A 13,552-nucleotide genomic window follows, 5' to 3' on the forward strand; every position below is an offset into this window, starting at 1 on the left:
AATTGAATCCAATTTGCTCCAAATCAATTTTTGAACATGCATAGATGCATAAAAACATGTGAAGATCAAAATCATGAAGTTCAAACAAAAAATTGTAACAAAAGTAAATAATGGTGATTATTTACAATTGAGTATTTTTGTCAACTTTTTGCAAATTTGGCATTATAGGCTTGAATTCTCTATATCAATTAGATACTCTGAGTGAAATATGGGCTCATTTGGGTGCACAGGATGAGAATGGTGTCCTTTTTAGGTTTTAGGTCTCTGAAACAAAAGATGTAAAGGAATTTTGAGATTTTGAGCTCCAAATTTTGAGTTAGTGGGCTTAGGACATCATGTACTTTGGTCCCATGATGGCAAAGATGTAATTTTCCCCCATCTTGGCAAAAAAGTAAATAATCACGATTATTAACTTTTACATCGAAATGAACTTTTTTTGGTGCAACTTGGTTTTAAGCATGGTGTAGACCCTGTGTATGTGATATGAGGTGATTTGGATCAAAAAATGTTACTTATAACTCAGAAATTGGTTTGCAAGGACTTCTTTGCGTTTTTTTGGCAATTTTCCAAGTTATAACTGATCATTTCTGCTCATACTTGAAATTTGGCATGTAATAGGTGTGTATAAGTGATAGGTGAGGTGATGATACCATTTTCAAGCAAGAATTTTATAAAAGTAAATAATCACGATTATTTACAACAGTCAACATTTTCTTGCAAAACTTGAAAATTTTAACATAAACACATTCTATACACCTAAAACAAGTCCTAAATTGAATTTGGTAAAATTTGGTTTTGCCGGCATCACTTCGTGCTTTGTCGACTCTGAAATCACCAACTTTTGTGACTACATGGCCTGTAGAGTTGGTTAGTCACTTTTGAGGCTATGGACTTGTCCGCTACATAGTCCTGAAGCAAGTCATCTAATTTTGGCCCATTTGGAGTCAGTTTGACCTCATATGTCGAATTTGACGATTTGTAGCTATCGAGTCGTTTTCTACTTTTCGAGGGCTTGGCTTGATTGATTTTTATGAAACCAATCATATACATTGTATATAGACCTCATATGTAAGCTGTCTGTGGAATCAGAATCCAATTCTAGCATCTGCCAAAAACCTAGCTTTTCTACTTGGGACCCCTCGACCCTTGCCGAATGGTCAACTATTGATATAGAAGTGTTCTTTTATGTTGGGGCATGCTATAGTTCAAATCTCATCCGATTTGGTTGAACTGACAGGTTGCTATGGTCGATTCGAGGGTTTTTTCCAAGGGTTTAGACTAGCTACGGGTCGTACAAAATGGATCATTGATAAGTATAGAATTTATCCCTCATGTTTCGTGTGAGACGGCGTTGAAAACAGGCAACTGTGGACTCCAAAAAATGCCTGCGAAGAAGGTCGAAGAGCTCTCTCTCCAAAGGCAACAAGTGGAAATGAGGTGATTTTAGCCTACCTTGGGTATCTATACTCAGACTTCCCGAACCATTTTTCCCCAAATTCCTCTGTTAGTGTTACTAGGCCGTGAAATCTATGTTAGACTCAAAAATTTTCCCAATTGAATTCGTGTAGCTCATTCTACAAGAATTATGCAAAAGTAGGTCTGGCTGCCTAATTTAGGCTTCCCGCTTCCATCTGCCGATTTGATTGAATTTTTTTGTGCATGTCTTTCTGATCATCAACGTGTCTTCAGTTTTCCATCTAAGCTCCTTTGTTGTTTATTATTAATTTTTGACCTGTTTATTTAAAAAATCAAGGAAAATAACAAAATACGCTAAAAAAGCAAAGTGAAAATCCAATAATTAAGAAAATCCTTTGAAAAAATAGGTTTATTGTTTTTTGTTGGATTTCTCCATTCTTAAGTTTCAATATCAAGAAAAATGATAAAAAATAACCAAAAAGGACTATTTTTCGATGCTTTTTTGATAGTATATACGTAACACTAATTACACTCATCGGGCAGATATCATTAGTTAATTTTCCCCTGTTGATGAATTATAAGAGCATTATTAGGTAATTTTGCAAAGAATCATACATTAACATCAAACTTTTTCCTCCCTCTTCAAACATTGCCCTTAATTACTTAGTGCCTTTCCACCCCTCCTAGATGGCGTACTCCGGGATGACCGTGTGCATGGGTTGAACAATCGTGTCTATGCATAGACGTGGTTGACTCTACCATGCTTTGAAGATCAATGCAATTAAAACCATTATGCTGTGCAAGATTTGTGTCTTGAGTAATTAACTCAAGGGGTTCTGATGTCGAGGTTTTCTGATGCTGTCTTCCAAAGAGAAAATCTTGTAACTTGTGTGCTCTTTGCTTGATTGTACCATTAGGATGCTTTAGCACGCTAATTGTCTGAGCTATTGGTATCAATTTTGACTGTTGTCGAGCTTTTACCCGCCATTGATATCTTGGTTCGTCTTTGTTAGAATGGTGTGGTTGAGTCCTCTGAGACTTAACTCTCCATTGTTTTATCGGTTTTCCAGTTTGTGCAGAAGATAAGTGCTCCTTTTTCTTCCAAGTCCATTTCATGTTAGGTTCCTTGCTCGGAGATGCTCGTCTCTGTGTTTTGATCTTTGGAACTGTCTTTGGGTACCTAGATTTGAATCGGCTTGTCCTTAAGCTGTGCTTTCAGTACCCAAATTTGTCTGACTCCTTGCATGCTACTTGTAGCATTTACTTGTCAATAGGATGGAGAAGACTGATTGCTTCATGGTTGTTCTGCTGGTAATTGCCTTTCCATTCCTCCTTGCTTGGTGCAATTGGAACAATGAGTTGTCCGTCTTTAGGTGATAGCTTGAGCTAATTGGTATAACAATCTGGTACTACCTTGTATGTCCGCATCCACAGTATTCCAAGAATCATTGTCTCATTCATGTGTTCATTTGGTAAGCATACAAACTGACGAGGACATGAACATCCATGTACTATCACATTCAAGTTGGATACTCCCAAAGTTGGTGTTGGGTTCTTGTTGCATCCTTTAATAGTCGCTACTCCTGCTGTCAATTACTGACTTGTTGTTCTTGTACGTGAAATAACTGACTCCATTTACTCGAGCTCTTGTGTCGACCAATGCATTTGTGCTATGGTTGTTGAGTTGTAATTTGATACGAAGGGTCCATTCCATCTAGCCATTCATTATCTGTTGAAACTGCATCTTTCTGCAATTCCCATTGTCGGTCATCTATTTCCAGAGTGTTGATAAGAATAGGTATTTGTTGATTCTTGAGAGCAACTTTCCTTTTGAGTACTCGAAGCCATGCTTCCTCCTGGGCTTCATCAATAACCTGTTGCCGTTTTATCTTTCTTTGCTTAGCTGCATGCATTCTTTCTAGCAATTCTTTGGTTAGTGGCAAATTGTACTCCTTTAAACGACATCCACTAATCCAATTAGCCATTGGTTCACCATCTAGGATGGATAACTTAACTGCTCTACTTGGAGATACATCTTCAATGATAAACGGTACGTTTCTCTTTTTTTTAAACCTGGGAATGTGTTGTAAACTAAGTCCCCTTTTTTGAAGATTTTTGTAATAAGATGGGAATCAAAAAACTGTTCTTGTTTCCGCTTTTGTGTATAGATGTGAGTTACAATAGTTAGCCTTTGCTCATGTAGCTTTTCTAATTTTTCAAGTCTCTCTGACAATTCATGTCCAATCCACTCAAGATCCTTAGCTACCCTTAGTGTCGGCAATAGAATTTCTATTGGCAATATGGCATCAAGACCATAAACAAGGTTAAAGAATGTAGCATTTAAAGCTGTTTTGAATGAACTCTATAAGCCCATAGAGCTGCATGGAGATTCATTTCTCAGTCTGTCCTTCATGAACTGACCACTTTAGTCAATACCTAGCTAAGAATTTTATTCGTATGCTCAGCTTGTCCGTTTGCTTGTGGGTGATAGGGGTTGATTTTTTATGGATGACCATAAAATCATTAAGCACATACTCAATTACCTCATTGAGGAAATGAGTTCCCCAATCACTGACAATTTCTATTGGCAGTCCATATCTTGTGAATACATACTCATATAAGAATGCGGCAGTGGTTCTGGCATCATTCTTTTGAGTTGCTTTAGCCTTGGCCCACTTGGTCGCGAAAGTCCTAATCCCCATCATTGGTCTTAAGGGCATGCTATCTACACGTGTTGGCATTTTTGCTCGTTGACAAGCATGACATCTTCCAACGTATTCCTTGGCATCTGCAAAGAGTGTTGGCCACCATATGCCTGTCATTAAAATTGCTCTTGCGATGGTCTAACTAGAAAAGTGACCTCCAGCTAGTCCAGCATGTGCTTGTTCTATAATTGGAATATATTCGTTTTCATTTGCTCAAAGACGCAAATGTTGGTCCTTACCTCTTCGATACAATTGATTTCCAATAAGAGCATAGTCTCTTGCTTTAGTTTCAATTGCTCTTTGATGGTGTTTACTCATATCCTCATGAAATGTTCGGCTCGATAAATAAATGACTAGATAGTTACTCCACTTAGTAACATGTGACATTTGGAACAATGTTACATGAGGTATAGGTGTTTGTTTTTGCATTGAGGACAATCCTTTACAAAAGAGCGAACATCACTCCTCATAATTGGCCAAAATACTCCAAGTCTTAAGATCCTTTGCATAGTTTAGTCTTTCTCATAATTGGCCAAAATACTCCTAGTCTTAAGATCCTTTGCATAGTTTAGTCTTTCGCAAAGTGAAGTGCTACTATGGTAATATGTGCTTGACTTAAATATTGGGTTTTCTTTTCAGGATTAATGCATAAGAGCAATATTCCATCTCGATTTTTTTTGTATAGCCTACTAGCTAGTAACTGATACATAGCCGATTGCTTAATTAATCCGATTGTAATAGGAAGTGGTATTTGTGAATCCACTTGAGCTATGGTCATCAATGATACCATATTTTTTGACCATCAAGGTATCATTTCCACGGAGAACAGATATGCATCTGGTAGATCATCGTCTACTCCTTTAGGTGGTTCCCTTGAAACAATCCTAGATAAATTATCTGCTCTTTGATGTGTAGTGCCCTTTTTTACAACCACAGTGAAATCTAATTCCAGAAGAATGATGAACCATCTCACTATTCTTCTTGTGCTGCATGGCTTGTTGACCAAGTACAATAAGGCTTGGTGGTCCACAAAGAACACAAATTTGTTGGCTAATAGGTAATGTCTATACTTCTTTACGGCATAGATCATTCCTAATCCTTCCCTTTTGGTGGTGGTATAATTCTTTTCCGCCATGTTCAACTGTCGGCTAGCATAAGAAATAGGAAAATCAATTTTCTCGTCTCCTTGTTGAGCTAGTATACACCCAATGGCAAGCATCTACATGTATGTGGAATATCTTATTCCAATTTGGTGCTTTCAATATTTGAAGTGAGAGCTTGCTTAAGCTTCATGAAGGATTCTTCACACTCATCAGTCTATTCAAAGTGTGTAATCAAGCTATACATGGGTTTTGCAATTATAGCGTATATGTAAATGAACCATCTGTAATATCCACAATGTCCCATGAAGGCTTGAACCCCCTTGGCTGTCGTTGCTCTAGGCAAATCAGCAATAACATGAATTTTATCCATATTAGTAGATATGCCATTTTTAGACACTATATGTCCAAGAATTTTTCATTGTCTACCATGAATGTGCACTTTTCAGGATTTAAGCAAATCCTATAAAGTTTACATTTTTCGAATACCTTTTTGAGGTGTTCAAAATGATCAGCCCGAATTGATGAATGTACACATAGATCATCCATATATACTTCCAAGAATTTCCTTAGATATTCTTTAAAAGCATGGCTCATCAATCTTTGAAAGGTGGCAGGAGTATTAGTTAGCCCAAAAGGCATAACCCGATAGGCAAAAATACCCATTCCGTTGCAAAGGCAATTTTATGCTGGTCCTTGGGGTCAACCAAAATTTGATTGTATCCCACTTGCAACTCATTCTAAAACATGCTCAATGATTGGAAGAGGAAAGTTGTCTCTAATGGTAGCTGCATTCACTTTCTTGAGGTTGACACACACTCGTATTTTTCATTTTTCTTGGGTACTACCACAATTGGAGACACCCAATCTGTGTGTTCAATTTCATAAATGAGTTCAGCCTCCTTTAACTTATCAATCTCTTCTTTGATCTTCCTAGCAAATGTTTCATTGTATGTGTATGGCCTTTGTCTAATTGGTTTTGCATCATCTCTCATGAGTATGGTATGTTGACAGATTTCAAAATCAACACCCTTGAGATCCTTGTAAGACCAAGCAAAGATATCTCGGTATTCTTTCAGTAAGTTCTTCTGTAAGGTCATTTGCAATGTAGGCTGGTTTAGGCTCTTCTCTTGGTTAAGTCAAATCTATCTTTTTTGCGTTTTTAAGCCCTTCATAGGGCTCACCTTGTTTTCGTAGTTCTCTAACAGGTTATTTGACTGTGATTTTTCAATCTTGGAGAGTATATTTCTTGTAATGGGATGGAACACTCATTACATCTTTACCCTCTTCTTCAGTGGTTTCCATTTCAGTTGTATATATCTCCTTCAGAGCTTCTTTCAACTCTTGATACTTTTTTTCCGTTCGACTCTTGTCATGGTTAAGCCTTTGTCTTGTTTTTTTAGCTTTGTTTGAGTTTTCTTTCTCATTTTTCTCGACGTTTTTGAGATTTTTGGATTTTTGTTTGAAGGATATCTACCAGTGATTTTGTCCTTGACATAGTCATGTGCATCTATCTGCATCGAGAACTGTGTTCTACTGGAGACAGATGACATAGGTTTATCTTTCAAATTTCTAGTGTCTCTTTTTTGTCTATACCATTTCTATCTTCTCAATTTTTGGTTTGGAAAGTCAAAAAACTTTTCCTCCCCTTCTTTCATGAGTACCTTAGCTCTTACATGTTCTTTTTCCGACCCCGAATCATCGGAGGTAGCTGAATATTCTTCTAACTCATCTGTTGCATCATAGTAGAGGTCTGAAAAGACTTGTTGAGCTTTTATCAAGTCCTTGGTTTCCTGAATTTTGTCTTCAATGTGGAGGATTGAGATAATTTGTATGGGAATTATGTCGTAGCCGTCCTCATTGCAAAATTGAGTAGGCATAGACGTATTTACACATACATCCATTGTTGCTAAAATTTGAGTCCACTCAAATGGCTCAAACAAATGCTCTGGAAAGGATTCAGGTACATAGGCTTCATCCATTGTTGCTAAAATTTGAGTCCACTCAAATGGCTCAAACAAATGCTCTGGAAAGGATTCAGGTACATAGGCTTCATTTGTGCAATCCCTTTTTAAGATACATTCTTCACGTTTTAAGCTCCCGTTTTCTGAAGCTCTGCACGTCCAAATAGGAGTGTCTTTGTTCAACCAAGATGGAAGCTTAGTTTCAGCCAAAGAGACTGAATCAAACTCTTGTATGAGCGTTTTCATGACATCTCTATAAGTGTGATCTTTTAGATTAACCCTTGTTATCGATCCCACTTGCTTCAAGTACAGATAATTGTTTCCCTAGTCTTGGATGAGTTGTACTTGTCGCATGAAAGGTCTTCCCAATATGATTTCGTAATTGAGTTTCTTCCCAAAGTCTACTATGGCAAAAGTGTGTTGATATTCAATCCCACAGGAATTAACTATCACTTTTTCAAGTAGTCCTAAGGGTCTTTCGATGTGTCCATCAGCCAACTGCAATTTCATTCGGGTTTGTCTAATGGCTGGCTGTCCCCAGGATTCCCATACCACTTTCATGGCTATGGCTATGCCTGCCCCACTATCCAGTATTGCCATGGTTTTTATGTCATTATGTTTCACTGGAAGGGTTGTGTTTCCTTCTTCCCCTTTGTAGTATTCTCCGACTTTGTTCATTGGAACAGATAGAATCACTTTGTTATCCATTTCGTGTTTCAATTTTCCCAATTTTTTTGCGATTAGCCCCGTTATCCCCACTTTCTCTAGGGTTTTTTGTAGATCATTCCATAGATATGACGTGATTTTCAACGGTTCTCTTAAAGTAAGAGTGCATTGGATAGGTGTAGACATGATTGAATGAATGTTGTCTACTCCCAAGCAAGAGGGTAATGTTTTCAAGGTCAATGGTTTAGACATTCATGAAGCTTCAGATTCGCAATCCCCATACAAGGATTGTACATCCATGTCCATATCAGGAGGTAGGTTGTCTAACCAAACTTCCTCTATAGGAGCTATTTTTTGGTAATCACAAATTACTCGACAATATACTCATAGGATGGAAATACCAACATCCCATAAAGAGGTTAATCTACAATAATGCATTTCTTCGGCAAGATTCTGTTCCTTATTGTACATGCTTTCAGTTTACCACCTTTTGCAAAAATTTTGACGCTCTTGTAACCATGTTTGCACTTGTGATCTTAGCATCATTGAAAATACTAAAATATGTAGAATTTTGGCCAAAGGACTCAATCATATACCTAACTTTCCCAAAAACCCTGACCTTGTAAGTGATCTCTGACTGGAGATGACAGTCCTACCGGACTTAAGGGAAGTTGTGAAGGAATGCTTCCTTCATAAAATATCACAACTACCTTGTAAATGGTTATCATCTAATGATTCTTGGCTTACTTCTCAGCTAACTTTTGATTTTCAAAAAATCTCTGATAAATGGTTTGTTGTCAGGCTTGACAAAAGCTCTAACTGTCCCACTATCGTTTGCAAATACCTTTCTTGGAAGGCCGCTCGTAATTGAGTATTTGGTAAGGAATTTTGTAATATTTAATCTCCACTACAAACAGGTACCAATAAAATTGCTAAACACTTAGGGATTCTAGGCTACTCTGTGCTGAACACTAAGTTACCTGTGTTATTTCCCACTTATAAAATTCATAAGCATAAGTTCAGATGGATATCTGATGCCTCCAATAGTATTTTTACTGATATCACCAAGGATATTACTTTTTGCCTTGACCTTATATTATCTGAATTTGAGCTTATTTGTGTCACTAAACAAAAAATTTGCCAGGACTTCTTACATATTCAATACAATCCCTTTTGGCTTACAAAAAACTCTACAAAGGTCTCGCTTAACCTTCCTTAGCATATCTTCCACATTTTTATTATTGACATTACACAATGTTACGAAAACATTCCCCTTGAAGCGAATCTTGGCCTTAAGACTATTCCTCCAAGGGGATTAAAATGGCTTTCTCCAATGCTAGAAAGAAGAAGCTTTTCTACACCTCTCTTTCCAAAAAATCCAGGTGGATTAACGTATCTCAATTCGTACACTCCTTACACTTTAATGAAGCTTAGCTTTGCTCTTACATCTCCTGGCTGCTGTGTAACTGCACTATAGTTTCAGACGGTCTTTGCTTTAATCAATGCCTAGGCATCCCCATGGGATTCTCATGCTCTCCACTTATGTGTAATATTTACCTTGCTTTCTTTGAATACAAGTGGTCTCTCAAGACCATGGAATCTTACAAAAATAAGCTTTCACAGTTCAGACATACCTATAGATACATGGATGACTTACTTAGTGTCAACAATAGAGATTTGACCAATGAAATTTGTCTGATTTACCCTCACTGCCTTAAAATTGAACCTACTTCTCTCCATGAGATCATCACACCCAATGGGGTTTTCTGCACATCTGTCCAATTCCTTAACCTCTCTATCTCCCTTCATATCGCATCTGTTGGTGGGTATGACCTAAGGTTTGTGTGGAAAAGGGATCTCCTGAAACTAACAATTATAGAATTTAAAAAAAAGAATAGCAATAGGCCTTACAAGGCTGCTATTAGCTCTTGTATCAGCCTGTTACACTTAATTTGCTATTCTTCCTCTAACTCTTTTCTTGCCTTGGAGGAGGTTTTTTTTCTAATAAAAAAGTATTGCCTTAACAGGTTTAATAGAAACCAGATCTATAACACTATTACACAAGCTCTCACCCAACATAGGTGGCCTAGGGTACGCTTTAAACAAGAGAATCTCATTTCTCTAATTAAGTAGTAGGCCCACACACAATTGGCCTACTACCGACCCATTGTGTATGGCGCCTGGGTAAGGGCGGGTACACACACAGACACACACACACACACACACACACACACACACACACACACACACACACACTATGGTACTATGATGTTCTTGTTGTTTTCAAAACCCCCCCCCCCCCCCCCCCCCCCCCCCCCCACTTTGATCTAGCCCGGTAACAGCTAGGTCACTTTAGGGTTACTACTCAAAAAATGCCATTACTTTTTAGAGACCGTGGGACATAGCCCTTGTTATTAAACTAAGGATCTAAAGTAAAGATCTCTCTAGTGTGCCGAGCATGAATACGTTCTCCTTCTTCATTACACCGTGAAGGCGGCCTCTCCTTCTTTGCTGTGGATCTCCCCACTCATGGGTATCCGTGTGCCGAATAGAGCTACCACACACACACACATTCTCTAGGAAGGTGGCCCGGCTCACTCATGGCTCTCGCTCAGAGGACACGCAGTCCCTCCTCCTTCCACTATTTAATAGGTGAGGGCGCATCTATGCCCCTCACTTAGCCAGTGTTGTTGTGTCATGTTTTTTCTTAGAAGACTTACTGCTTGCTTCACAAAGGGAGCTATGGAGCTCACTACTCAGGTGTCTCAAGTTTTTTTCTAACTTTGCTTGCCTCGCTACCGGTTGTGTTGGAATTTTTTGATGTAGTTCTACATTGAGCATTCGTTTGGTATTAGTTGGCACAGTAAGGTAAGTATTAAATGTTTGTCGGAAAATGGCATGGTGGTGGTTTTTACCTTGCTCAAAATACCTTGCCTCAGGCATATACTGATTGTGATCATGTTGTGTTAGGATGGGTTTTGTTACGGCTGTCGTTAACTCTCTTTTTTATCACACTGTGTGCAGCAGGTATAAATACCACTCCTATGATTGGTAGGTGGTCTTGGTATTACTATGGTACCTTGGAATTTTTAAAGCTTCTGCAGGTTTTTTCTCAGTGGCAGACTGTGTCGGTTCATGTTGTCACACTGTGCGCAGCAGGTGTAAACACTACTCCTATGATTGATAGGTGGTCTTCGTATTACTATGGTACCTTGGAATTTCTTATCTTCCGCAGGTTTTTTCCGTTTGCAGACCGTGTCGGTTCAAACTGTCTGACAGTTTAAAAATAAAATAAAATAATAGGGGTGATCTTGGTAGTTCTAACACCGGAAGCATCGGGGACTATGCGATAGTGGACATCTGAGTTGGAACTATGGTTTTTTTATCAATGCTACCGGAAGCATCGGGGACTATGGGATAGTGGACATCTGAGTTGGAACTATGGTTTTTTTATCAATGCTACCGGAAGCATCGGGGACTATGTGATAGTGGACATCTGAGTTTGAACTATGGTTTTTTTAATCAATGCTACTGTAGCCGTGTGATTGGAAAATCCCACCGCTCTGTGTGACAGTGGCCAACACGGGGGCGTTTCTTCTTGTCAGCCCACCAAAATGGTGCAAATCAGTGTTTTAAACAATGCTTTGAAGAATATGCACAATGCTAAGAAGCGGGATAAGAGGCAGGTTCTTCTCAAGCCTTCATCGAAAGTGATCATCAAATTCCTCACTGTCATGCAAAAATTTGGCTACAGTGGGGAGTTTGAGCTTGTTGATGACCATAGAGCTGGGAAAATTTGTTGTGGAGTTGAATGGGAGATTGAACAAGTGTGGAGTGATGTAACAGTTGGTGAGCTAGAGGCTTGGACAACACGCCTTCTTCCTTCAAGACAGTTTGGCCATATTGTATTGACAACATCAGCTGGAATCATGGATCATGATGAAGCACGAAGAAATAATGTGGGTGGAAAAGTCCTTGGGTTTTTCTGTTGAGAGCAGAAAACATTTGTGATGTACTACTGCCTAATTTTGTTACACAAACAATCAGCCTGAAGGTTTAACTGGGGATTTCAATGTTGATTTCCTTAGACAGGATATTAGGTTTTTCACTATTTTGATTCCTAAGTGGTCATTTGTATCAATCTTTCTTACGAAGGATGGTGATTCTCGAGTGCTTTTTTGGTCAAAATAAAAAGACACACACGCACACACACACACACACACACACACACACACACACACACACACACACACACACACACACACACACACACACACACACAGAGAGAGAGAGAGAGAGAGAGAGAGAGAGAGAGAGAGAGAGAGAGAGAGAGAGAGAGAGAGAGATAGATAGATAGATAGAGAGAGTGTCAGCATCAGTGTTCATGGAAAATCAATTTCACAAACGTACTAATTTTTGTTGTATGGTATATTCAAATGGAATTTTTTCCCAAATAACATACTTTTTTCAATTTAACTATTTTCATGAATTTTCCAAGCGGATTTTCTCCTTTAACTAGTTGTTTTGAATTTTCAAGATTCACTGCTCACCCAAAAACTAAAAAATAAACCTACTAGAAAAAGTCTGTAGCAACATTTTCAAAGTGAACAGGTTTAGGAAAATTGACTCTCATCTCTTATTTTACATGCAATGTCTTTCGACACTCTCAAGGGTTCTTCTTCTTCAACAAGGTCCACAACCATTGTCGAAAATGATCCAAAATCTCTGAAGTGTGGAGATAGCAACACAACCACCCAACCAACGACATCGAAAACCATGATCATGACATACTTGGTATCATTGCAAGAGATCGTAACAAACAAGGCAAAGACTTACGAGCACTTGCAATTAACAATGGCACACTAAGTGTACTTGTGGTTGAGAATGAGAATCTCAAGAGGACACTTGAGATGCAAACAACATGTTTGATGCAACTTGAAGAGGAAGTCAAGGAATGTAAACGCTCACTTGTGGACTTGAATGCTTTGAACGAGCGGATGAGCAAAGTAGAGCATGACCATGTACTGAAAAGAGGAGAAATTTGACACCATGAGCCGGGATGGATGCGACATGAAAAATGTATGCACAAACAAGTCTTGGACTGATGTATGTGATAGCACTGTGGTTTCTAATTCCTCACTCATGCAAGCTATGGTTCAAACAAAGAATGTTGAGAATGTGGATGTGGATGAGTTGAAGGAACGGGAGTGACGTTCCAAGAACATCTTTGTTCGTGGAATTCCTGAAGAGAAGTTAGAGACACCTCCTTCTCTTGCCATTGTTATTGAAGATTTCTTCAAAACCCACTCTGGCATGTCCGGAGTTATGGTCTATGGAGCACATAGAGTGGGGAAGCAAGGAGCTCCTTGCTCGGGAGAACGGTCAATTGTATGCACCATGCCAGATGAGACCAAACGGAAGATTATCCTTGATAATATTTGGATCTATTTGAGGGATACAAAATGTTTTGTATGTGAAGATCGCACTATTAAGCAACAAAATATGCGTCGTAAGGAATATGAGAAAAAGAGTAATAAAAACAAGGAGATCTCTCATGAAGAAAATGTGCCCAAGGAGAAGGCAAGTCCCTCGAGCAAATAGGGATACGTGACCTATGAGACCGAGTTACAATTGAAAATATGCTTTTGGAATTGTAATGGATACCCATGGAATGCGAGGGTTGGCATTGATGAACTAACAA

The 13,552-nt window shown here is 38.6% G+C and overlaps 1 pseudogene; it reads left to right on the top strand.

Moving 5' to 3' along the window:
• The first annotated feature begins 11,465 nt into the window (after positions 1-11,465).
• LOC147424250 (small ribosomal subunit protein uS8z/uS8w pseudogene) lies at positions 11,466-11,866 on the top strand (annotated as a pseudogene).
• The last annotated feature ends 1,686 nt before the right edge of the window (positions 11,867-13,552 follow it).

The sequence above is a fragment of the Adiantum capillus-veneris genome, chromosome 26 (assembly GCF_014529385.1).
Source record: "Adiantum capillus-veneris isolate H3 chromosome 26, ASM1452938v2, whole genome shotgun sequence".
NCBI classification, from domain to species: Eukaryota; Viridiplantae; Streptophyta; class Polypodiopsida; order Polypodiales; family Pteridaceae; genus Adiantum; species Adiantum capillus-veneris.